This window comes from Chiloscyllium plagiosum, unplaced genomic scaffold (genome assembly GCF_037043375.1).
Source record: "Chiloscyllium plagiosum isolate Xiang-an unplaced genomic scaffold, Cpla_swu_hap1 HiC_scaffold_30, whole genome shotgun sequence".
NCBI classification, from domain to species: domain Eukaryota; kingdom Metazoa; phylum Chordata; class Chondrichthyes; order Orectolobiformes; family Hemiscylliidae; genus Chiloscyllium; species Chiloscyllium plagiosum.
In genome coordinates this window covers 11648930-11675354 of record NW_028270168.1, presented here as the reverse complement: position 1 = coordinate 11675354, position 26425 = coordinate 11648930, and the positions used below count along the sequence as shown (strand labels likewise).

The following is a 26425-nucleotide window of genomic DNA, read 5'->3' as shown; positions in this document are numbered from 1 at the left end:
CCCATCAAGAATCTACCTACCTCTACTGTAAAAAATATTCAATGATCCCATCTCTACTGATTTCAAAGGCAGAGTTCCATAGAGTTTTTGGTTTGATTTATCATTGTCACATGTCGATAATAATTTGATTTATTATTGTCATCAGATCGGGACCTGATTAAAAGGTGGATGAAAAGTCCTGACCTGAAACATCAACTACCTGCTCCATTGATGCTGCTTGACCTACTGGGTTTTTTTCCAGTTCCACACCTTATCAACTCTGACTTCTCAGCATCTGCAGTCTTCACTGTCTCCAAGTTGCTATGAGCTGTACTGCGAAGCCTCTGCTAAGGATGTCCAATTTGAAAAAGATTTTCTCCTGCCTCTGCAAAGATCTCAGTGGGTCTTTCTCCCACTGCAACCTCCTGGTCATCTCCTCTACTCTGAAACTCTTTGATCACATATTGAAACAATCTTGTTTCTGCAGCCACGTCTCCTTCCTCAGCACCTGCCCATGTAGCCAGCTTATCCCCCATGGACTCCTGACTGTCTCAATTTGGTCCATACTATGACAATTGCTACCTATAACACGTCAAAGGTCTCCAGAAACAGTTCTCCCATGCTCGCAGCCATGTGCCGCCATCTTCTCTCACTACAGTCAACCCTGCCCCAGCTCAGGGCCTCTCACTCCCAGAACTGCAAAGGACCCTTATTGTTCTTCATCCTCAGAAAGATCCACACCCTTAACCAATGCTTTTTCTCGACCCAATCAGACATCAAAAAGCATAAGTACACCAAACTCTCTTGCACTTATTTCGAGAACTCCTTGGCCAGTCCAGACCCAATCCCCCACCTCCCTCTGAATCCACCTATCACTATTAACCAGGTAGTTGCTCCAACTGTCCCCACTGCAAAGATGATAATGTCACTTCCGCGAACACTGCCAACCATGCCATCCCCACTGACCACGCCACTTCTGCCGATCACATGGTCGCTGATGTCACTGCCGATCACGTGACCATCCCCACACACAAACTCACTCCAGAGACAGAAACAATCTCTACTGATGTGGATAGGAGTATGTGCCCTCCACCTTACTCTCTGAAGTCAATGACATTGAGACAATGTCAGTAAAACAATGATGTTTTACTGACATTAAGAGAAGGATTGTCATCTTTACACCACGCCACCAAGCACTTTGTCTCTTTCATATATTCTGTCTTGTCATTGTTTGAGATCTGGCCTACAACGGAGGTGTCATCGGCAAATTTGTAGATGGAGGTCATGAGTGTACAGGGAGTACAATAGGGTAGTGAATATGCAGCCTTGCGGGACATCAGTGTTGATTATTTTCATGCAGGAGGCGCTGTTGCCTATCCTCACTGATTGTGGCCTGTGGGTCAGGAAGTTGAGGATCCAGTTATGGAGGGCAGAGCAGAGACCCTACTCTTGGAGTTTGGAGATTAGTTTGATTGCAAGTATAGTGTTGAAAGTAGAGTTGTGGTCAGTAAATAGAAGCATGACTTAGGTATCTTTGTTATCCAGATGTTTCACAGATGATTGTAAGGCTAGAGAGATGGTGTCTGCTGTGGATTTGTTGTGGCTGTAAGCAAATTGTAAGGGGTCAAGGCAGGCTGGAAGATTACAGTTGTTATGACCCATGACTCAAAGCACTTCATAAATTATGGAGGTCAGAGTCACTGGGATGTGGTCATTGAGGTACATTGCTTGAGTTTTCTTTGGTACCGGCATGATGGTGGCCTTTCTTGAAATAGGTGGGGACTTTAGAATGTAGTAAAGAGCGGTTAAAGATGTCAATGAATATTCCCGCCAGCTGGACTACACAGAATCTGAGTGTATGGCCAGGTACTCCATCTAGGCCAATTGTTTTTTGTGGGTTCACTCTCAAAAGGCCAAACTGGTGTCTGCAGCAGTGATTGAGGGAACAGGTGCATCTGAGGTTGTTGGGGTAACACAGTTTCACTGAATTTCTGTTTCGAACCAAGTGTAAAATTAAGTGGATTAGAGAATAATGTATTTTTGTCAGGGAAGCACCTGACATGTTCAACTCTCTCCTTTTCCCACAGCTATTTGCTGACCACTGCCTGATGGACTTATAGTCAAAGAAGCATTTCTTCACAAATTTCTCCACGAGGAACAAGTGATATGGGACAGTCCAACTACTTGGAGCATTCCTTGGCACGAGGAACAAGTGATATGGGACAGTCCAACTACTTGGAGCATTCCTTGGCAACAAGGCCAGACCTATTCTATGTAACACAGGGGACAGGTTGAACATCCGTAATTAATGACACTTGGTGTTTGAATACTGAGGGTCTACACCTAATCTGGTGCAGTCACACACAAAGGTGGCCATCAGGATGAGGATGATGTTGGGAACATTCTTCCCCCTTTTGTCTAGCTCTTTATACATGGTGTCTCTTCTGACACATGTTTGACCTCCAAATGAAATAGAAGATGGTTCAGGTGACTGCAGCAGTGCAGGGTCAGGGAATAGGCCAGACCTGTGCCACAGGTTGAGAATTTAGAAGGCATGGTTAGTAAGTTTGTGGATGACATCAAAATTGATGCATAGTTGACAAGGAAGAAGGCCATCTAAGATTACAAAGGGATCTTGATCAATTGGCCCAATGGCGGAGTGGCAAATGGAGTATAACTTGGATAAAGGTGAGGTATTTACATTTTGGTAAAACAAACAAGGGCTGAACTTGTATAGTTAATGGTAAGACCCTGAGTAATGTTGTCGAACAGAAGGACATAGGGGTTCAGGTACATAGTACTTCGAAAGTTGCATCACAGGTAAACAGGGTGGTTAAGAAGACATTTAGTATGCTTGCCTTCTGTGGTGATTGAAATGAGGTGGACCTCATAGAATATGAGATCCCGATTTGCATTGTTAATCTGGCCCAATTAGAGAGTCCTGCCTGACAGATATAATCAGGAGTCTTCACCCGGGTGTTTTCCTATCTTCCTGGTGGTGGAAATTGAATAAAGATTGGTGCACTTTGTGTCTTTCACTGTGTCTCACACCTGCACACATGCACCATGGGTGCTGGGGATAAAATAAGCACTACCGCACTTAGGTGGTAGTGTGGGGGTTAAAGGGGATAAAAAAAAAACAGGAGTTGTAAGCCGGAAGGTGGGTAAAAAAAAAAGAAAAAAAAGAAAAAGAAAAAAAGAAAAAATAAATAATCAGGAGTCTTCACCCAGGTGTTTTCCTATCTTCCTGGTGGTGGAAATTGAATAAAGATTGGTGCACTTTGTGTCTTTCACTGTGTCTCACACCTGCACACACACACCATGGGAAAAAAAAAGAAATATAAACAGGAGTGGGAATTTGAATAAAGAAAAAAAAAGAAAAAAAAAAGAGAAAAAAATTTTTAAAAAAATTAATCAGGAGTCTTCTTTCACTGTGTCTCACACCTGCACACACACACCATGGGTGCCGGGGGAATAAAATAAGCACTACCGCACTTAGGTGGTAGTGTGGGGGTTAAAAAAAAAGCAAAAAAAAACAGGAGATTCCTACCCTCCCAAAAAAAAGAAAAAAAAAACAGGTGTGCAAAAAAAAGAAAAAAAAATAATCAGGAGTCTAAAAAAAAATAAGCACTACTGCACTTAGGTGGTAGTTTGGGGATTAAAATAAAAAAAAATTAAAAAAAATAATATTAAGAAAAAAAAATCAGGAGTCTATGAATAAAGATTTGTGCACCTTGTGTCTTTCACTGTGTCTCACACCTGCACACACATACCGTGGGTGCTGGGGAAAAAAAATAAGTTAGGCGGTAGTGTGGGAAAAGGGAGAAAAAAAAGAACAAAAGTGTCAGATATCCCGTTCACTCTGAAAGCTGGCACTGAAGTAGCTGGATCAGTGTCAAGGGCTCAATGTGTGTAAATAAAGGGTGACTTGGTGATGGGATACGAACCTCTGTGGAGTTAACTCAAAACAAGCGCATTTTTATTTAATCTCAAATATACTTAATTCATTAAAAAATTATACATAGTTACTAGAGCACTTCAATTCTCTACAGAAAAAAAAAATAATCAGGAGTCGCTTGAACCACTGCAGACCTCTTGCTGTAAGTAGATGCACAATGCCCTTCGGGAGGGGATTCCAGGATTGTGACCCAGTGAAGAAACGGCAATATATTTCAAAGTCGGGATGGTGAGTGGCTCGGAGGGAGCTTGCAGGGGCTGGTGTTCCCATGTATCTACTGCCCTTGTCCTTCTCGATGCAGAGTCCCACAAAGAAAGATGTATTGTCCCACCAATCATCACAGGGCATGCTCTGGGGGAGGGGGGAGGTCTCAGGCTCATTGGCCACGAAGCCTGTCAATCTGAATGACTACATTCAAAATAGCTAATCTGACCCATGCACTAAAAAAAAATCAGGAGTCACTGCCGCAGGACATAGCGAGCAGGGCAGCGGTAGACGTCCGGTACGTGGCCACCGCCATCCGACACCTTAAAACGGCGGTGCTCAGACCCGACGTAACGCACCAGTTGGAGGACGCTCAGGTGTGTGGTGGGATCCCGTCCGCGCTCACCCCAGCCCAGACGGAATTTCACATTGGCCCCAAGGTCCCGTACTTCCCGCAGGAGCCTGTGCCCCACAACCTGAGCCGCCTCCGGAATTTTCATTTTGTTCCCTTTCAGGGGGTAAAAAGGCAGGCCCTGTATAGATTGCTGCTGCACACCGTCCACCTCTTCTCCCTCATCCACCGTCCCGACACGCCTTGGCGTGCCCATTTCCCACCGGGTGGTGGTGATCCCCAGTGGAGGGCTCTCTACTCGGGAGTCCTCCCGCTTTCTCTCGGGGATCTGGGGTGGAGGGTGCTGCACGCAGCAGTCCCCTGCAACCGCAGGTTGTGGTGGTTCACGGACTCCCAGCCCAACTGCTTGTTCTGTGGCGCTGTGGAGTCCGTGGACCACGTGTAAATTGGGTGTGGGCGTTTGCACTCCCTTTTTGATTTTCTTAAAAACCTCCTCCTCTGCTTTTGGTTGCACTTCAGTCCCACGCTCCTGATCTTCGGGCACCCGGTACAGAGGAGGGAGGGCAGGTCTGAAGCCCTCCTTGTGGGTCTGCTCCTGGGCCTGGCCAAACTGGCCATAAACAGGTCCAGGCAGCGGGCCGTGGAGGGGGTCGTTAGGGCCAATTGCCTGCCCCTCTTCTGCGGTTACGTTAGGGCCCGGGTGTCCTTGGAGAAGGAGCACGCGGTGTCCACCAACACCCTGGAGTTGTTCAGGGAGAGGTGGGCGCCGCAGGGAGTGGAATGCATTATTTCCCCCTCCAACTCTATTTTGATTTAATCCCTGCCCTCCCCATCACTGTTTGATCACACAGCATTGCCCTTTGATGTGAAGGGCACTGCTTGTCACTGGCCACTCGGGTGTTTTCCTTTTGAGAGTTGGATCAGTGTGGGTGTGTGTGTATGTGCAGAAGGAGGTGGGAGCTTTGAGTCCTGGGCCTGCTTTTGGAGCTGCAGCCTGGGCCTCACTCAGATCAAGGGAGTGTTGCTGCTGACCTGGGGCCCACTCCCACTGCAGGTCTCTGGGACCCCACCCTGACCTGCCTCAGCTGCTACTGCTTGGGGCCTGCCTCACTCCTGCTGCATGGGACTCACCTTGGGTCCCTTCCAGTACCTCCACCACCGCTGCTGCCTGGGACTACATTTTGGGGCTGCCTGGGACTTGCCTTGGGGACCCTCCCCAACAGGTCTGCCCCCACTTCTGGTCACCACATTACAGGAAGGAGGTGGAGGTTTTGGACAAGGTGCAGAAGAGGTTTACTAGGATGCTGCCTGGATATTGTGTGCAATTCTGGTCTCCTTCCTTTCGGAAAGATTGTTGTGAAACATGAAAGGGTTCAGAAAAGATTTACAAGGATGTTGCTAGGGTTGGAGGATTTGAGCTATAGGAAGAGGATGAACAGGCTGGGGCTGTTTTCCCTGGAGCGTCGGAGGCTGAAGGGTGACATTATAGAAGTTTACAAAATTATGAAGGGCATGGATAGGGTAAATAGGCAAAGTCTTTTCCCTGGGGTTGGGGAGTCCAGAACTAGAGGACATAGGCTTAGGGTGAGAGGGGAAAGGTATAAAAGAGACCTAAGGGGCAACTTTTTCACACAGAGGTTGGTATGGGTATGGAATGAGCTGCCAGAGGAAGTGGTGGAGGCTGGTACAATTGCAACATTTAAGAGGCATTTGGATGGGTATATGAATAAGAAGGGTTTGGAGGGATATGGGCCAGGTGCTGGCAGGTGGGACTAGATTGGGTTGGGATATCTGGTCGGCATAGACGGGATGGACTGAAGTGTTTGTTTCCATGCTTTACATTTCTATGACTCTATATGGTCTATAAGGAGAGGCTAGAAAAACTTGGGTTGTTTTCTCTGAAGCAGCAAAGACTGAGGGGAGTCTTGATAGAGGTGTATGAAAGTATGAGAGAAAGTGAGGATTGCAGATGCTGAAGCTCAGAGTTGAGAGTAGTGATGGAAAAGCACAGCAGGTCAGGCAGCATCAGAGGAGCAGAAGAATTGATGTTTCAGACATAAGCCCTTCATCAGGAATGAGACTCATGGGTCGGCCTGAGAGATAAATGGGGGGGGATGGGGGGTGGGGTAGTGTGGGGGATAGCTGGGAAAGTAATAGGTGGATGAAGGTGAGGGAGAAGGTAACGTCATGGGGGGAGTGATGGACAGGTTCGGAGGATGCTGAGTTGGAGGCTTGGGACTGCAATAATGTGGGGGGGGAGGGAAATGAGGAGGCTGTTGAAATGCACATTTATCCCATGTGATTGCAGGGTCCCAAGGCGGAATATGAGGTGTTCCTTCTCCAGGCGTCGGGTGGTAACGGTTTGGCAGTGAAAGAGGCCCAGGACCTGCATCTCCTTGACGGAGTGGGAGGGGAAAGTTGAAGCGTTCAGCCATGGGGCAGTGGGGTTGTTGAGTGCAGGTGTCCCAGAGATGTTCTCTGAAACTCTCCGCAAGAAGGCTTCCTGTCTCCCTGATATAGAGGAGACCACACCGAGTGCAACGGATGCAGTGGATGACATTGGTAGAGGTACAGGTGACTTTCTGACAGATGTGGAAGAATCCCGGGGTCTTGGATGGAGGTGAGGAAAGTGGTGTAGGCACAGGTTTTGCACTTCCTGTGGTGGCAGGGAAAGATGCCAGGAGGGGTCTGAGCTGGTGAGGGGGGGGGGGGTGTGTGTGTGGACCTGACGAGGGATTTGCAGAGGGAATGGTCTTTTCAGATTGCTGATAGGGGTGGGAGGAAAATATATCTCTGATGGTGGGGTCCATTTGGAGGTGGCAAAGGATGATGCATTGCATGCGGAGGTTGGTGGAATGAAAGGTGAGGACCAGGGGAGTTCTGTCCTTGTTGCTTTGGGAGGGGTGGGGTTTAAGGATGGTGGTGCGTGAAGTGGAGGAGAGGCGCTGTAGGGCATCGTCAACCACGTGGAAAGTTGTGATTGTGGAAGAACAAAGCCATCTGGAACTTTGAGGTGGAATTGGTTATCCTGGGAACAGAGGCGGAGGAATTGGCAATAAGGAATGGCATGTTTACAGGATGTAGGATGGGAGGAGGTGTAGTCGATGTAGCTGTGGGAGTCGGGCTTATCGTGTATGTCTGTGATTAGTTGGTCGCCAGAGATGGTGACAATTTCTCCTTTGAATCCTCCCACTTCCTCCAGACCAAAGGGGTAGCCATGGGCACACGTATGGGCCCCAGCTATGCCTGTCTTTTTGTTGGCTACGTAGAACAGTTGATCTTCCGTAATTACACCGGCACCACTCCCAACCTCTTCCTCCGCTACATTGATGACTGCATTGGCGCCACCTCGTACTCCCGCGAGGAGGTTGAGCAATTCATCAACTTCACCAACACATTCCACCCTGACCTTAAATTTACCTGGACCATCTCTGACACCTCCCTCCCCTTCCTGGACCTCTCCATCTCCATCAGTGACGACCGACTTGACACTGACATTTTTTACAAACCCACCGACTCCCACAGCTACCTGGATTACACCTCTTCCCACCCTATCTCTTGCAAAAATGCCATCCCGTATTCCCAATTCCTCCGCCTCCGCTGTATCTGCTCCCAGGAGGACCAGTTCCACCATAGAACACACCAGATGGCCTCCTTCTTTAGAGACCGCAATTTCCTTTCCCATGTGGTTAAAGATGCCCTCCAACGCATCTCGTCCACATCCCACACCTCCGCCCTCAGACCCCACCCCTCCAACCGTAACAAGGACAGAACGCCCCTGGTGCTCACCTTCCACCCTACCAACCTTTGCATAAACCAAATGATCCGCAGACATTTCCGCCACCTCCAAAAAGACCCCACCACCAGGGATATATTTCCCTCCCCGCCCCTTTCCGCCTTCCGCAAAGACCGTTCCCTCCGTGACTACCTGGTCAGGTCCACGCCTCCCTACGACCACCCTCCCATCCTGGCACTTTCACCTGCCACCGCAGGAACTGTAAAACCTGCGCCCACACCTCCTCCCTCACCTCTATCCAAGGCCCTAAAGGAGCCTTCCACATCCATCAAAGTCGTACCTGCACATCCACTAATATCATTTATTGTATCCGTTGCTCCCGATGCGGTCTCCTCTACATTGGGGAGACTGGGCACCTCCTAGCAGAGCGCTTCAGGGAACATCTCCGAGACACCCGCACCAATCAACCAAACCGCCCCGTGGCCCAACATTTCAACTCCCCCTCCCACTCTGCCGCGGACATGGAGGTCCTGGGTCTCCTTCACAGCCGCTCCCTCACCACCAGACGCCTGGTGGAAGAACTCCTCATCTTCCGCCTCGGAACACTTCAACCCCAGGACATCAATGTGGACTTCAACAGCTTCCTCATTTCCCCTTCCCCCACCTCATCCTAGTTTCAAACCTCCAGCTCAGCACTGTCCCTTGTCTTGTCCGGACTTGTCCTACCTGGCTTGCTCCTTTTCCACCTATCTACTCCACTCTCTCCTCCCTGACCTATCGTCTTCATCTCCTCCCCCACTGGCCTGTTGTGCTCTGTGCTGCTCTCTCCCCACCCCCACGCTCCTCTAGCTTATCTCTCCACGCTTCAGGCTCGCTGCCTTTATTCCTGATGAAGGGCTTTTGCCCGAAAAGTCGATTTTGAAGCTCCTCGGATGCTGCCTGAACTGATGTGCTCGTCCAGCACCACTGATCCAGAATCTGGTTTCCAGCATCTGCAGTCATTGTTTTTACCATGGTGATGGAAAGGTCCAGGAAGGGAAGGGAGGTTTCCGAGATGGTCCAGGTGAATTTGAGGTCAGGGTGGAAGGTGTTGGTAAAGTTGATGAACTGTTCAACCTCATCATGGGAGCACAGGTTGGCGCCAATAAAGTCATCAAAGTAGCAGAGGAACAGGTCGGGGGTGGTGCCGGTGTAACTCCGGAAGATGAACTGCTCCACGTATCCGTTAAACTGGCAGACATAGCTGGGACCCATGCAGGTGTCCACTGCTATCCCTTTGGTTTGGAGGAAATGGGAGGATTGGAAGGAGATGTTGTTGAGGATGAGGTCCAGTTCAGCCAGGCAGATGAGGGTGTCGGTGGAAGGGTACTGGTTGGGATGGCGCAAGAGGAAGAAACGGATGGCTTGGAGACCTTCATCGTGGAAAATTTATGTATACAGTGACTGGATGTCCATGATGAAGATGAGGCATTAGGGACGAGGGAAACAAATATTTTGGAGGAAGTGAGTGGTGTCATGAACGTAAGTGGGGAGTTCCTGGACTAAAGGGGACAGAACGGTGTCGAGTTCAGAAGAGACGAGTTTGGTGGGACAGGCGCAGGCTAGGCAATAGGTCGACTGGGGCAGTCAGGCTTGTGAATCTTAGGAAGGAGGTCAAATCAGGCAGTGCAGGGTTCACGGACAATGAGGGGTTGGAGGCTAAGAATGGGAGATCCCTAGTGGTGATGAGTTGTGGATGGTCTGGGAGATGATGGTTTGGTGATGGGAGGTGAGGTCGTGATCAAGGGGGCAGTAGGAGGAGGGTCTGCGAATTGGCACCTGGCTTCAGCAGTGTGGAGGTCAGTGCGTCACGGGCAGAGATGGGAGCTAGGACCTGGAGTTGGACTGGATCTCAAGGTGGGGGCGGAGACAGTTGCTTGAGTGGGTGTGGTTATAGGATTAGTCGTGATGTCATCAATGGAAGTGACGCTCACAAAGGGGGTGGAAGTGATGTTAATGACTGTGTGACTGGGAGCGGAAGTGGCATCTCGGGTGGTGAGGGCAACGTTTCAGTTAGGTGCTTGGCTGGTGACGTCACTGGTTGTGGAAGTGACATCGACGAAAGAGCCTTCCAGCAGAGCGGAAGTGGCTACCACGGCGGCAACTGTGGGGGCAAAAGTGACATGCAAAGTAGGTGTCACGTCTGTGCTGATGAATCTCATGATGTCGGTGGATCCTGCTGTGGTAGTCTTCTCAGTGGTCACGGAGGTGGTTAGGTGGGGTGGATGGCGATATCAGAGGTGGTGTGATTGGCAGTGGCTGTGGGCCATGTGGCGGCAACAGGGGCGGAAGTGATGTCATTGATTTCCCCGGTGGTCGTGGAAGGAGCGGCCACGTGGCTAATGGCATCTGGGCTGTTCAAGAGGCCGGGGGAAGGTTCTAGAAGGTTCGAGGAAACCAGTGTATGAAAGAAAGTACATGAACATTTGCTTAACTTACATTCTTTTATGTCCAATGCAGTAGAGAAATACCATTTGTTGAGCAAGTTTCCTTCTGAGGATGTAGAATTACAGAGGTCCACTGCAGGTCCCAGATGGCCCCCTTCTTCAACGATTGCAACTTCCCTTCCCATGTGATTGACGATGCTCTCCAGCACATCTCCTCCACTTCACACACCACCGCCCTTGAACTCCACCCTTCCCAACGCAACAAGGACAGACCACCCCCCCGGTCCTATTCTTCCACCCCACCAACCTCTGCATATAACGCATCATCTTCCATCATGTCCAAACAGACCCCACCACCAGTTATATATTTCCCTCCGCGACTCCGTCAGGTCTGCATTCCCCACCAGCCTACACCCCACTCCTGGCACCTTTCCCTGCCAATGCAGGAAGTGCAAAACTGCGCTCATACCACTCCCCTCACGTCCATCCAAGGCCCAAAGGGATCCTTCCGCATCCATCAAAAATTTACCTGTACTTCTACCAATGTCATCCACTGCATCCGTTGCATCCGGTGTGGTCTCCTCTACGTTGGGGAGACAGGACATCTCTGGGGCATCCTCAGCCACCAACCCCACTGCCCCGTGGCTGAACACTTCAACTCCCCCTCCCACTCCATCAAGGAGATGCAGGTCCTGGCCCTCCTCCACCGCCAAACTGTTACCACCGACGCCTGGAGGAAGAAGTCCTCATATTCCGCCTTGCGATCCTGCAACCACATGGGATAAATGCGGATTTCAACAGCTTCCTCATTTCCCCTCCACCTACATTATTGCAGTCCCAAGCCTCTAATTCGGCACCACCCTCTGGACCTGTCCATCACTCCCCCCTCTGACTGATCACCTTCTCCCTCACCTTCATCCACCTATCACTTTCTCAGCTACCTTCTTCCAACCCCACCCCCCTCCCATTTATCTCCCAACCTGACGCACAAGCTTCATTCCTGATGAGGGGCTTATGCCCGATTCTCCTGCTCCTCGGATGCTGCCTGACCTGCTGTGCTTTTCCAGCACTACATTCTCGACTATAAAATTATGAAATGCTTAGATAGAAAGTGAGAATCACTTTCACAGAATTTCAACAACTAATATTAGAGGGCATGCATTAGAGGAAGAAAGTTCAAAGGAGATGTGAGGGACAAGTTTTTCTACACAGCATGTTAGGAGTCTGGAACGCACTGCCAGGCGCGTTTGTGGAGGCAGATACAATAGGGGCATTTAAAGGTCTTTTAGATAAGCACATGAATATGCAAGGAATGGAGGGTTATGGACCAATGGGGGACAGAAGGGATTGACTTCACTTGGCATCATGTTTGGCACAACATAGAGTCATAGAAAGAACTGTATAGCACAGGAACGAGCCTATGTTCTACAGGAACACACACTTAACTTCCAGAGCAGCCAACTTGCATCACTGACACCTGGGATTGACCAGCAGCAGCCATCTTATCAGGAAACATGGGAAATGCATTGGTCTGCAGGTGAGACTGAAACAACACAGTTTCAAGCTCCCCTTCCCCAGCATACACCTGGAAAATGTCCAAGCCATTGTGAATAAACTTAAAGTTAGACTTACCTTCCAAAGGGAACTGAGAGACTGCTATGTGCTTTGTTTTACAGAGACATTGCTCACTCCTGCCTACACCGAACAGTGCCTTACAACATGATTGTTTCTGTATACACATCATCAGGTAAGGAAAGGGACAGTGGAGTCTGCCACCTAATCAACATCTCCTATTGCTCAGGCGTAATGACCCTGGTGAGTTACTACTCCCAGAGCCTGGAATATCTAACAGTGAAATGCCATCCCTACTCCCTACTGAGTTCACCTCCGCCATCCCAGCAGCAGTCTGCATGCCACCCCATGCAGAAGTGAAGAGTGCTCTTGATGAAATATACATCACTACAAATGGCCTGGAGACACAATACCCTGAGGTCTTATTCATCATAGCCAGTGACTTCGACCAGGCCAACCTCAAGAGAGTGCTACTGAGATACCAGCATAACATCTCCTGCCCACAAGGGAGCCAAACATCCTTGACCATTGCTTCACAACTATCAAACATGCCTACCCTCCATATCCCATTCGTACTTTCGAAAATCAGATCATAACATTGTGGTCCTCCTCCCACCTTATAAGCAGAAGTTGAAACGTGAGGACCCAGTATAGAAAGTAGTACAGTGCTGGTCTGAGGCAGCAGAACAGCTTATCTGGGACAGCTCTTTACCAGCTGAATGAAAACCGTATAGCAGATGGATACAATGTGACTAAGTGTGAGATTACTCAACTTTGTTGGAGGAAGGTGTCAAGTATTTCTTAACTAATGAAAGTGTCGAAAATATTCATGCCACGTGAACTAAGGAACCTCTATCATAAGCCACTGAAGGCTTTTTTAAAATTCACTCAGGGGACATGACTGGACTGCATTTATTGCCGGTCCCTAGTTAGAATTATAGAATCCCTAGAGTGCAGAAAGAGGCCATTTGGCCCATTGGTTCTGCACTGATCCTCCGAAGAGCATCCCTTCACCCCATCCCTGTTATCACCACTGCTAACCCACTTAACCAGCACATCATAGGGCAATTTTTAGATGGCCAACTCACCGAACATCTTTGTACTGTGGAAGGAAACTGGAGCGCTCAGAGGAAACCCACAAAGACAAGGAGAATGTACAAACTCCCCATTGAAAGTTACCCACAGCTGGAATCTATCCTGGATCCCTGGTGCTGTGAATTAGCAGTGCTAATCACAGTGCCACCATGGTATCCATGAGAAGGTGATGGTGCTTTTCTTTCTTGAACTGCTGCAGTCCACGTGAAGAATGACCCACAACGCCATTAAGAAGGGAATTCTACAATTTTGATCCGAAATAGGGAAGGAATGGAAATATATTTCCAGTCAGAATGGTGAGTGGCTTGGAGGGGACCTTGCATGTATCTGTTGTCTTTCTCACTCTAGGTGGAAGTGGTCATGGGTATAGAATGCACTGTCTAAAGATCTTTGATGAAGTCCTTGCAGATAGTACACATTGCAGCTATCAAGCATTGGTGATGGAGGGAATGCACATTTGGGAATGTAGTGCCAATCAAGCAAGCTTCTTCATCCTGGATGAGGTTAAACTTCTTGAAAGTTGTTTGAGCTACAGACATCTAGACAGGTGGGCATGATTCCATCACACGTCTGACCAGCACATTGTAAATGATGGACAGGGTCTGGGGAGTCCGGAGGTAAGTTACTCATTGCAGTATTCCAAGTCTCTGATCTGCTCTTGTGGCCACTTTATTTATATAGTGAGTCCAGTTGAATTTCTGGTCAATGGTAGCCCCCAGGGTTTTGATAATGGGGGACTCAGTGATGGTGACACCATTGAATGTAAAGGGGGCAGTGATTAGATTGTCTCTTATTGGAGGTGGTCACTACCTGGCATTTGTGTAGTACAAATGTTACTTTCCACTTGTCAGCCCAAGCCTGGATATGGTCGAAATCTTGTTGCATTTGAACATGGACTTTTACAATATCTGAGGAGTTACAAATGGTACAGAACATTGTGCAAAAATCAACAAATATCCCCTTTTCAGTCAATGATGAAGCAACTGAAATTGGTTGAGCCAAGGAGATGACTCTGAGGAACTCCTGTGGAAATGTCCTCGACCTAAGATAACTGAACTCCAACAACCACAATCATCACCCTAATTGCCAGGTATGATTCCAACCAGCTGATAGTTCCTTGATGCCACACTTGGTCAAATATGGCCTTGATGTCAAGGGCTGTCACTCTCACCTCCCCTCTGGAATTAAGCTGTTTTGTCCATGTTTAAACCCAGGCTATAATGAGGGCAAAAGCTGAGTGGTCTTGACAGAGCACAAACTGGGGCGTCACTGAGCAGGTTTTTGCTGAGCAGGTGCTACTTGATAGCACTGTAAATGACACATTCCATCACCTTAGTGATAATTGAAAGTAGACTGCTAATCATCCTGCCAGAATAATTTCATACTTTCCCACATTATACTCAACTTGCTAGATTTTTGCCAACCAATTAACTTATCTATATCTCACTGCAGCCCCCATATGTCCTTTGCACAACTTACTTTCCTATCTTTGTATCATCAGCAAATTTGGCAACCAGACCTTCCTTGTGATTTATATTAATTGTCAAGAGTTAAGATCTGAACACCCATCCATGTGACATAACACTTGTTACATGCTGCCAACTGAAAAAGACCCACCTCTGCCCAAACTTTGCTTTCTGTATTCCAGCTGATCTTCTCTCCATGCCAATATATAGCCCTCACAACATGAGCTTTTAGTTTCTGCAATAGCCCTTGATGTGGCAATTTACCAACTGCCTTCTCAAAATCTAAGGCAGTACATCAGTTTTCCTTTATCCACGGTATATTCTACTTCCTCAAAGAATTGGTGAGCATGATTTCCCTTTCAAAAAAACCATGGCAACTCGGTCTGATTATCTTGAACTGATACAAATGCCCTTTGTAACATTTTTAGTAATAGCTTCCAACAATTTCCTTATGACAGATGTCAAGCTAACAATCTGTAATTTCCTGCTTTCTGTGTCTGTCCCTTTTTAAACATAAGTGTTCCTTCTTTTTAAATTTGTTTTTTGGTGATGCTGACCACATGCAGTCCATATGGTGTAGGTAGACTCACTATGTTGCTGGGAGATAGTGAGAACTGTAGATGCTGGAGAATCAGAGTGGATAAAGAGTTGAGCTGGAAAAAGCACAGCAGGTCAAGCAGCATCAGAGGAGAAGGGGAGGCGACATTTCAGGTTGGAACTTTTCATCAGGTCTGGGAGAGGGGAAGGGAGCTGCAAAATAAATGGGGGGGTGGGACTGGGTGAAAGGTGGGTGGGATGGCGATAGGTAGATGCAGGTTGGAGGTGGCTGTGATTAGTCAGTGGGAAGGGTGGAGTGAATAGGTGGGAAGAAAGATGGACAGATAGGGTCACATTAAGGGGGCAGGGCAGGCCTGGATTGAGGTGAGGGGTGGGGAGATTTGAAAGCTGGTAAATTCTATGTTAAGGCCGTAGGGGGTTGTAAGCTTCCAAGGTGGAAGATGAGATATTCTTCCTCCAGTTTACACGTTGCCTTGTGTTGATGGTGGAGGAGGCCAAGAGTTGGCATGTCATCGGGGGGGTTGAAATGGATAGCAACCAGAAAGTGAGGTTTTTTGGAGCTCTGAGGAAAAGAAATCCATGACTTTAATGCAGCAGCAGTAAAGTGACACATTCCCAGGTTAGGTTGGTGTGTGGCTTGAAGAGGAACTGGTAAGTGGTGGTGTTCCCATGCATCTGCTGCCTTTGTCCTTCCAGGTGATGAGATTGCAATTTTGGAAGGTGCTGTCAGAGGATCTATTTTCCAAGTTAATGGGATCTTGCCCAAATTTAGCAAGTTTGGAAAATTAGAACAAATCCATCAACCATCTCATTTGCCATTTCTTTTAAGACGTCCAATCATGATGTCCATTAGAATGCAAGCATTTGTCAGACCACAGTTCCAATAACCTATTCAAGTGCTATTGCTATTGTAATTTGCCTGCATTTCTCTATTCCTGTCAATTTCTGATTTATAGCTGCTTTGGAATGTTACTTGAATCCTGTACAATGAAGATTGATTGAAAAATACATTTTCAATTCACTGTAATCTCTTTATTTTGCATTATTAATTCTCCAAGCTCACTTTGTTAACTTGTCTTTATTAAACGTTTCTGACTATTTTTCACTCGTACTCTAATTATTTTCCTCCTTATTAATGTTTGATCTTTGCTGTTTTTAAACACCACAATCCCTGTAATTAAACACCACAATTCTCTTTTAAGTTTAATAATATTTTTAACCTTTATAGTTAACCATGAATGGTGGGAACTTGGAATTTTTCTGCCTTGTTGGATTATGCTAAAAGATATCGCTACTGGCATGGGTCATTGGCAGGTGGCGAGGAACCAACAAGAGAGAAATACAGACATGATCTCATCTGCACCAATCTGCCTTCTGCAAATACATGTGTCTATGACAATATCAGTAAGACTGACTCCTGCATTCATATTGAGAACACCTTACATTGCATCTTATGGCACTATTATCGTGCAAAGTGGGACAACCTTCAAACAAATCTAGCAACGCAAAGCTGGGCATCCATGAGATGCTATGAGCCATCAGCAGCAGCAAAATTATACTCAAACATAATCTTAAATCTCATGGACAGCAGAACCCCACTCAATCATTACCATCAAGCCATAAGATCAACTCTGGTTCAATGAAGAGTGCAAGAGGGTATGCCAGGAGCTGAACCAGGCACATCTAAATATTAGGAGTTAACCTGGTGAAGCTACTAAACAGGATTACTTGCATGCCAAACAGCATTAGCAGTAAGTGATAGACAGAGCTATATAATTCCAATCAAAAGATCAGATCTAAGCTCTGCAGTCCTGACACATTGAGCTGTGAATGGTGGTGGACAACTAAACAACTCATTGAGAGAGGAGGCTCCATAACATCACCATCCTCAACAATGGGAGAGCCCAGCACATCAGTGCAAAAGATAAGGTTGAGCATTCGCAAAAGTCTTCAGCCAGAATACTTCCAGTACAGCTACAACACTGGCATCACCCCAAAAATGTGGAAAATTGCCCAGGTATGGCCAATACCCCAAAAGCATGACAAATCATACCCTGCCAACCACCTGTTCATTTTATTCTTGACCATCAGTAAAAAATGATAGAAGGTGTCATTAACAATGCTATTAAGCAGCACCTGCTCAGCAATAACATGCTCAGGGACTTCCAGTTTGGGTTCCACCAGGGTCACTCAGCTTCTGACCTTGTTTCAATAGGAGGTTGGTAAGGCCTTTTCTGGGGTACTGTGTCCAGTTCTGGTCACCCTGGTATGGGAATTGTCCATGTGCTCACTCAGGACTGTCAGACCTTGATGAACTTTATACATCACTGGCCTTGACTTTGCATCAACCACACCTTTTACCCATGCAGGGCCATTTCTGTGTATCCTACACTCAAACTTCATCTCCAAAGTAAACAGTCCCTCTCAGTTAATGGAATCTTGTGTCCAGTACTAGCATTTCTGATGCTGTTTCATCGTCCACTCCAGGTCCAGATGATCAGATTTACTTGTTGTGGAGTCTTCTGACCATTAGCAACTCTGCAGGAGCATTCCCTGTCATTACTTGAAGGGCGATTTAGAGGTTTTGCAGTGGGCTGACCTCGAGTTCCTTTGTGCAGGATATGTCCTCAGTGAGGCTATGCAATTGCCTTTACTCAAGTGGTGCTCCCCAAGCTCAGACAAACTGGTGAGGGTGTCTACTTCCTTCGGAATACTCTGCAGGCTCATATGCTACACTTACTGAATTTTCCAATGATTAAGCCAGTTGTAGCACCTGTTTGAAGTCCAGTTGAGCTTCAGTTAGTAAGCGATTTTGCATGGTTACATCATGAATCTCCATTAATGGTCTCTCAGCAACTATTTAAGGGTTAAACCAAAGTCACATGCCTCTGCGAATCATCTTAACCTAGACAAAAATATTGATACAGATTCCCCTGGTCTGCAAATTGCCGAGTAAAACTATAGCATCTCAGAATTAGAGGAGGCTGGGAGTCAAGTTATTTAACTGAATCTGTCAACTCTTGGAAGGTTTTAGCATCTGGTGCCTCAAGGAAAAGTTAGGCTCCTAGTAATTGAAAAGATGCAGGTCCACTTGCTGTGAAGAGAATTACTCATTGCTTTTCATCTGCCCCAATATCATTTGCACAGGAAAAATAACACATTCTTTCCACATACTGGGCCTAGTCTTTGACAGCAGGATTGAATTAATCTAGTTTCCCAAATATCAGTATGATGTCAGAAATGCTAATCCCAACTCAGCGAGCAAATTTCTCCAGAAGCATGCTTTTCTCTCAGCACCAGTGAGACACCTTCACAGAAGCTGGTATTCTGTCACCAAGTCACCCATTATTTACACTTGGAGAGACCTTGACACTGACCCAGCTTCCTGAGAGCCACCTCTTGAATTGAACAGAATTCTGACAATCCTATTTATATCTATCTGTCAGTCAGGGTTCCCTGATCGGACCAGATCAACAGCCAGATTATGCAGTGGAGGTTGACGACCTCCGCCCTCCCCACCTCCGATAACTAAAACCGAAACACCCAGAGAGGTTCGCCTCACCTCATAATCTGTTAAAACAAGTGTGAAAAGTGTTATAACTTACCTCTCAGCCCCCAATCTCATATAAAGGAACAATTAAATGAAATGAAATTCTTTAACTCACATTGCAATTTATCTAACTACTAACAAACCGAACAATTCCCCTCTCACTACTAACTATCCCCTAACAAATCAAATCCGAATAGTATTCTGTTTCAATAAATACAAGTCCCACTTATATAACAAAACAATAGCATTTAGTCACTCAAAATTACAGCTAGGATATGTCTTCTGAAATGTTCCACACCCTTTTGGCTGATCTTCTTTCGAGAATGACTACTCCTTCAAATTCTTGCATCAGGAATGCCTCTCTCCGTCAATTTCTTGTGTCAATTCTTCTGTCAAGAAAGTTCTCTCTGAATTCTGCGCCTGGAATATTAGCTAAGAGTGCCACAGTACCTTTATTAATTAGATGGTGCTTTCTGAGAGTTGAAAGTTGTTATCTCTTGGCAGATGGCAGTTGGCTCTCACTAATTTTCCATATGCCCTCATCTTTTATACCCTTGATGATCTATTAATTTCTTTACAATCAGATTGCTTCTAAGATGTCAAACCATTAGATTTAAATTTAATAGGTTTTTGCTAGCCAGGGCCTCTTGCTGAGATTTTTGTATCATCGATAGTCACAGGTGAGGTGCCAGAAGACTGGAGGTTGGCTAATGTGGTGCCACTGTTTAAGAAAGGTGGTAAGAACAAGCCAGGGAACTATAGACCAGTGAGCCTGACATGAGTGGTGGGCAAGTTGTTGGAGGGAATCCTGAGGGACAGGATGCACATGTATTTGGAAAGGCAGAGACTGATTAGGGGGAGTCAACGTGGCTTTGTGGGTGGGAAATCATGTCTCACAAACTTGATTGAGTTTTTTTGATGAAGTAACAAAGAGGATTGATGAGGGCAGAGTGGTAGATGTGATCTATAGGTTCCCCATGGGAAACTGTTAGCTGTTAGCAAGGTTAGAGCTTATGGAATACAGGGAGAACCAGCCATTTGGATACAGAACTGGTTCAAAGATAAAAGACAGAGGGCGGTGGTGGAGAGTTGTTTATCAGACTGGAGGACTGTGACCAGTGGAGTACCACAATGATCTGCGCTGGGTTCACTACTTTTCGTCATTTATATAAATGATTTGGATGTGAACATAAGAGATATAGTTAGTAAGTTTGCAGATGACACCAAAATTGGAGATGTAGTGAACAGCGAAGGTTACCTCGGATTACAACAGGATCTTGATCAGATGAGCCAATGCGTTGAGGAGTGGCAGACAGACTTCAATTTAGATAAATGTGAGGTGCTGCATTTGGGGAAAGCAAATCTTAACAGGAGTTATACACTTAATGGCAAGATCCTAGGGAGTGTTGCTGAACAAAGAGACCTTGGAGTGCAGGGTCATTGCTCCTTGAAAGTGGAGTCACAGGGAGATAGGATAGTGAAGAAGGCGTTTGATATTGGTCAGAGTATTGAGTACATGAGTTGGGAGGTCATGTTGCGGCTGTACAAACGTTGGTTAGGCCACTTTTGGAATATTGCATGCATCGGAAGGATGTTGTGAAACTTGAAAGGGTTCAGAAAATATTTATAAGGATGTTGCCAGGGTTGGAGAATTTGAGCTATAAGGAGAGGCTGAATAGGCAAGGACTGTTTTGCCTGGAACATCGGAGGCTGAGGGGTGACCTTATAGAAGTTTATAAAATCATGAGGGTCATGGATAGGGTAAATCCGCAAGCTCTTTTCCCTGGGTTGGGGGGAGCCCAGAACTAGAGTGCACCGGTTTAGGGTGAGAAGGGAAAAATATAAAAGAGATCTAAGGGGCAACTTTTTCACGCAGATTGTGGTGCATGTGTGGAATGGGCTGCCAGAGGAAGTGGTGGAGACTGGTACAATTGCAAAATTTAAAAGGCATCTGGATGGATAAAGGGTAAGAAAGGGTTTGGAGGGATATGGAACAGGTGCTGACAGGTGGGACTAGATTGGGTTGGGATATCTGGTCAGCATGGATGAGTTGTTTCCGTGCTGTACATCTCTATGACTCTGTGACTCTAAGTGCTTGGTTTAAATTGATTGGCTAAATTTGAACAGACTTGTTGTCTTGGTAAAAATTCTGCTTGGGTGTTTGATATGAAGTGTTTCAATTCAGATGCTCTCTGTGTACCTGCACTTTAAGTTGCTATTCAGATATCCATTGTAACTCTCAGCACCAATAAAACACCATCTTTTAAAGGGACCATACAAAGCTTTCCCTCATTTTACAGTTTACAATTTTACACACACCAACTTTGCAACATTATGCATATGGTTTCCTTGACATGAGGAAGACAAAATGCAGACTGAGTGACCTCTTTGCTGAACACCTCTGCCCTCTCTGTAAAAATGACCTCAAGCTTCCAGTTACCTATCACTTAACAATACCATGTATTCCCATGCCAACATTTCTTTCTCAGACATGCTGTAGTGCTTCATTGAGGTTCAATGCTGGAGAAACCACACCTCATCTTCCATCTAGGGACCTTACACACTTTTAGGGCTCAACATTGCATTTAACAATTCCAGAACATAAACACTCATATCCATGTACATTACTTACTGCCACACCAAGGTCCTGTTTTATATGATATGGAGATGCCAGTGTTGGACTGGAGTGAACAAATTTAAAAATCACACGACACCAGGTTATAGTCCAACAATTAAAAATCACACAACACCAGGTTATAATCCAACAGGTTTAATTGGAAGCACAGTAGCTTTCGGAGCGTCGCTCCTTCATCAGGTGGTAGTGGAGGGCTCAATCCTAACACACAATTTATAGCAAAAATTTACAGTGTGATGTAACTGAAATCCGAGTTCATCCCTTGTGGTTGGAGGGTTCCATATCCGCCACAGATTCACCTGCACCTCCACACACATCATCTATTGCATCCTCTGCACCCGATGTGGCCTCCTCTATATTGGGGAGACAGGCCGGCTACTTGCGGAGCGTTTCAGAGAACACCTCTGGGACACCCGGACCAACCAACCCAACCACCCTGTGGCTCAACACTTCAACTCCCCCTCCCACTCCACCAAGGATATGCAGGTCTTTGGACTCCTCCATCGCCAGACCACAACAAAACGACGGCTGGAGGAAGAACGCCTCATCTTCCGCCTAGGAACCCTCCAACCACAAGGGATGAACTCGGATTTCACCAGTTTCCTCATTCCCCCTCCCCCCACCTTGTCTCAGTCAAATCCATCGAATTCAGCACCGCCTTCCTAACCTGCAATCTTCTTCCTGACCTCTCCGCCCCCACCCCAGTCTGACCTATCACCCTCACCTTGACCTCTTTCCACCTATCACATTTCCGACGCCCCTCCCCCAAGTCCCTCCTCCCTACCTTTTATCTTAGCCTGCTGGACAAACTTTCCTCATTCCTGAAGAAGGGCTTATGCCCGAAACGTCGATTCTCCTGTTCCCTGGATGCTACCTGACCTGCTGCGTTTTTCCAGCAACACATTTTCAATATGTTGAAGGTGTTAGCCCCCTGTGTTCTCTGTCTATGCCATGATGTGTAGATTGATTCTAATCTAAAAAGTGAGATAATGGAGTTTTACGTGAATTCATGCAGTTTTTGAGCAAAGTACAATGTAACCCTGCAAGTACAAATTCACCCCACAAAATATATGTGTGCATGTGGGTCTTTGTCTGTCTGTGTGTGTGTGTGTCTATCTGGGTTGGGGGTTGTGAGTGTGACAAAGCATATGTGTGTGTGTGTGTGTGTAGTGAGTGCAGATTGTCTTAAGTCTGCGAGGGGGTGCATGTGTGAGTGTGGGAGTGTGTGTGTCTGTAAGGGTGTGTGTGGGTGTCTGTGTGCGCGCGCCTGTGTGTATATGAGTGCGTGTGTGTGCGTATAGTGCAATGGTGGTCACCTGTAATGTGACATGAACTCAAGGTCAGGTTGAGGCCCTCTCTATGGGTACCGAACTTAGCTATCAGCCTCTGCTCGGCCACTTTTCGCTACTGCCTGTCCCGAAGTCCACCTTGGAGGACGGTCACCTGAAGGTCCGAAGTCAAATGTCCTGGACCATTGAAGTGTTCCCCAACTGGGAGGGAACACTCCTGTCTGTTGATTGTTGTGCAGTGCCCATTCATCCATTGTCATAGCCTTTGCTCGGTTTCCCCAATGTACCATTCCTCCGGACATCCTTGCTTGCAACGTATAAGATAGACAACATTGGCTGAGTCACATGAGTACCTGCCATGTACAAGGTTGGGAGGTGTCCCCAAGCGTAATGGTGGTATCTATGTCCACACTCTGACACGTCTTGCAGCGCCTACCGTGACAGGGTTGTATGGAGTTGTTCTGAGAGCTGGGCAGCTTGCTACGAACAACGATCTGCTTGAGGTTTGGCGGTTGTTTAAAGGCAAGTAGTGGAGGTGTGGGCAAGGTCTTGGTGAGGTGCTCATCCTCATTGATAATGTGTTGCAGGTCATGAAGAACACGGCGTAGTTTTTCAGCTCCTGGGAAATACTGAACAATGAAGGGTACCCTGTCGGTTGTAGCACATGTCTGTCTCCTGAGGAGGTCATTACGGTTCTTGCTGTGGCACGTCTGAACTGGCGGTCAATGAGTTAGGCATGGCGAGGAATCACTGATAAAACTACACAGTGACATCAACAAGTTTCATCCCACCATCAAACTCACCATGGACTACTCTTGACTATCTGTCTCATTGTTGGACACATGCATCTCCATCAAGGATGGACACCTCAGCACCACATTCTCCCGCAAACCCACAGACAACCTCACAATGCTACACTTTTCCAGCTTCCACCCAAAACATATTAAAACAGCCATCCCCTATGGACAAGCCCTACGCGTAAACTGGATCTGCTCAGATGAGGAGGAACGTGATGGGCACCTGGAAGTACTCAGGGATGCTGTGGTGAAACGGTTAAAAATTATGTCCCAATACATGTGTGAATCTAACCGGAATGGAGGTGTTGCTTAGTCCCGTGTGAATCTTATTACACACCTCCCCGTGTGAATCTTCTTATCTGTATGTAACCAGAATGGAATGTGTTTTTTAGCCTTGCTCTGCTGTTCACATGAATGTTTATATCTGGAAAAGAGTATATCAGCTGGAAAAGTCTCCAGTTCGGTGAGTCTGCTCCGGGGTTACGTTTAACCGCCGAGCGTGGGTTGTTGGCAACCGCTCTACGAGAACTGACGGCTCCCAGTTCTGGTAACATGTAGAGTGAGTATAAGCCAGACCCGTTGTATGAGACCTGGTTGTGGCGACGCTGCGGGGAATAAAATGCCCATATTCTAGCAGACTCGCCTCTTGGTCGTTTGTTCTGTGTCAGACTACTCTCCTACGAACCTGACCTTGAGAATTTTTTAAAACAGATGCCCTCACAAGAACAGGGTACAATGCCCAACTCATCGACCGCCAGTTCCAATGTGCCACAGCAAGGAACCGTAATGACTTCCTCAGGAGACATACACATGCTGCAACCAACAGGGTACCCTTCATTGTTCAGTATTTCCCAGGAGCTGAAAAACTATGCCATGTTCTTCGTGACCTGCAACACATTATCAATGAGGATGAGCACCTCACCAAGACCTTGCCCACACCTCCACTACTTGCCTTTAAACAACCGCCAAACCTCAAAGAGATCGTTGTTCGTAGCAAGCTGCCCGGCTCTCAGGACAATTTCATACAACCCTGTCACGGTAGGCGCAGCAAGACGTGTCAGAGTGTGGACATAGATACCACCATTACGCATGGGGACACCTCCCAACCTTGTACATGGCAGGTACTCATGTGACTCAGCCAACATTGTCTATCTTATACATTGCAAGCAAGGATGCCTGGAGGCATGGTACATTGGGGAAACCGAGCAAAGGCTATGACAGGGATGAATGGGCACCGCACAACAATCAACAAACAGGTGTGTTCCCTCCCAGTTGGGGAACACTTCAGTGGTCCAGGACATTCGACCTCGGACCTTCAGGTGACCATCCTCCAAGGCGGACTTCGGGACAGGCAGCAGCGAAAAGTGGCCGAGCAGAGGCTGATAGCTAAGTTCTGTACCCATAGTGAGGGCCTCAACCGGGACCTTGGGTTCATGTCACATTACAGGTGACCACCATTGCACTATACACACACACACAGATACTCCTACACAGACACACACGCGGGCACACATATACACAGCCGCGCACACAGACACCCACACAAACCCTTACAGACACACACACTCCCACATGCACCCCTTCACAGACTTAAGACACTCTGCTCTCACTACACACACATACGCTTTCTCACACTCACAACCCCCAACCCAGACAGACAGACAAAGACCCACATGCACACATATATTTTGTGGGGTGAATTTATATTTGCAGGGTTACATTATACTTTGCTCAAAAACTGCATGAATTCATGTAAAACTCCATTTTCTCACTTTTTAGATTAGAATTAAACATCATGACATAGAGAACACAGGGGGCTAACACCTTCAACATATTGTCTAGCTATCACCATTGTTAACAGCTAACCTGAGAATGCAACTTTTTTTAAAAACGGTTTTGTGATTTACACATGAAAGAAGTGAAACTATCATGGTATTCTAACAGATGAAAGACTTAACAGACAATCAATTTTTCAATGTATAATTTCAGTTACATCACACTGTAAATGTTTGCTATAAATTCTGTTAGGATTGAGCCCTCCACTACCACCCGATGAAGGAGCAGCGCTCCAAAAGCTAGTGCTTTCAATTAAACCTGTTGAATTATAACCTGGTGTTGTGTGATTTTTAGCTTTATACACCCCAGTCCAACACCGGCATCTCCAAATCATAGTCCAACAGGATTATTTGAAAGTACAAGTTTTCTTTGTCTAGGATCAGCGCTGCGAAAGTTTGTACTTTCAAATAAACCTGTGGGATTATAACCTGATGTTTCATGATTTTAAACTCTGTTTTATATGGGTAGCTTGCAGTAAGCCAAACCATTTTACATTTTTTTTCGCACCCTGCCTGGTATTTATCCCTCTCCTGACCTATCTTCAGCAATCCGTCTGTTTGCCCCTACCTTTTTATTCTCTCCCTCTGAGCACAGTCTCCACTGCACATTATTCACTCCATTCCTCCATCCATCAGCATAAACATCATAATTTTCCCCCTGTTTTAAGTTCTGGTGAAAGGTCATCAGACTCGGAACGTTGGCTTGGCTTTTCTCTTTTCAGACTTGATAAATTTCTCCAACAATTTCTATTGTCACCTAACGGAGTAACCAGCTATTCTTCAGTCCAGTTTGTTTGTCCTGCAGACCCTATGTCGCCGACCTCTTTTCTGAAAGATATTGGCATTTAAAATCTCACCATCCACCAATCGCAGGACAGTTATATTATTTTTTGAGAAATTTGTGTTATTCGGTTTTTTGTTCAAGGGCGTCTTTGCCGCGCGCCCGCCATGGCGGTGTCGTCATCAGCGCGCG

The 26425-nt window shown here is 46.7% G+C and overlaps 1 long non-coding RNA gene across 2 annotated transcripts in view; it reads right to left on the bottom strand.

The window, feature by feature from the left end:
* Positions 1-26391, bottom strand: part of LOC148142136 (uncharacterized) — a 64040-nt gene extending 37649 nt beyond the window's left edge. For both annotated transcript variants that reach the window (XR_015752119.1, XR_015752120.1), the window contains exon 1: positions 26021-26391. This is a non-coding gene — a long non-coding RNA (uncharacterized LOC148142136). The remainder of the gene's footprint in view (positions 1-26020) is intronic.
* Between the last annotated feature and the right edge of the window lie 34 nt (positions 26392-26425).